At 43.2% G+C, this 1,075-nt stretch overlaps 1 pseudogene; it reads right to left on the bottom strand.

Annotated features, from left to right (window-relative positions):
• Positions 1–58: 58 nt before the first annotated feature.
• On the bottom strand, positions 59–1,052 carry LOC108513540 (dnaJ homolog subfamily A member 1 pseudogene; annotated as a pseudogene).
• Positions 1,053–1,075: the final 23 nt, after the last annotated feature.

The following is a 1,075-nucleotide window of genomic DNA, read 5'->3' on the forward strand; positions in this document are numbered from 1 at the left end:
CAGTTGAATATTAAAAACAAGAGCAAGTAGTGAGCATATCATGATTACAGTCCTTCACTTATTCACTATAGCACAATAAATGCCAGCAGTGAGTGTTATTCACTGGCCCACGAAGAGGTCTGCCACTGAACACCACCTCTGCGATGATGTTCATCATCCTCATATACTTCTCCATTGTAACGGCGCCATCTTTCCTGATTTGGATCAAAGTCCACCAGTTCTACTTCATCCATCTCATCAGTCTCTTCCACTTCCTTCCTCTCGGGTAGGAGTTTTTCCAGAAAAAGACAGTTTATCAGGAGACAGAAAGCCATTCTCAGGAAAGTTCTCCTTAAATTCCATGATTAGGCGACCCTTTTCATGTGGTCTACGATAAATTGACATGCCTTCATTTAGTACACACTTGATATCTCCATGCTTGACAATCTGACCTGGATGAGAGGTGATGACTATGGTTCGGTTGTCAAGAGTGGATATTGGCTTCTGGAAGTCACACAATGCTTCAACCAGCTGTATGTCCATACACATGAAAAGGTCTTTTCCTCGTCCAGTAAAAACAGCATGGTCCTTCTGATCTAACCTAATGATAATACCGCCTGGCTCCAGTCCTGGTTCTTGGTCTCCTTCACCATGGAAAGTTATCTTCTGGCCATCTTTCATGCCTTTTTCAATATGAACCTCTAGAATCTTCTTTTCTCGAACTATTTCCTTCCGTTGCAGCTTTTACATCTATCTTTAGCACTGCTCCACTCCCCATGGTCCTGGCACTCCATGCACACAAACTGAATTTGCTGAACCATTCCAAGTGCTATCTTATGAATTCTTACTTGCATTCCAGTACCTCGGCAATTGGGACAGCCCTCTACTGCTCCTTTCTTACCTTCTCTAACTTCACATTTGTCACAAATCACATTCTTTTGCAGAGCCAGTTTTCTTGTTGCACCATTATATAAGTCTTCTAGGGTTACCGAGAGGTGATGTACAACATTTTTGCCTCTCCTGTCTCTCTGCATCCATCCTCCTCCTCCAAAAAACATACCAAAGATGTCCATGGGGAGCCAAAACTGCCACCTGC

The sequence above is a fragment of the Rhinopithecus bieti genome, unplaced genomic scaffold (genome assembly GCF_001698545.2).
Source record: "Rhinopithecus bieti isolate Rb0 unplaced genomic scaffold, ASM169854v2 scaffold_33136, whole genome shotgun sequence".
Lineage (NCBI taxonomy): Eukaryota > Metazoa > Chordata > Mammalia > Primates > Cercopithecidae > Rhinopithecus > Rhinopithecus bieti.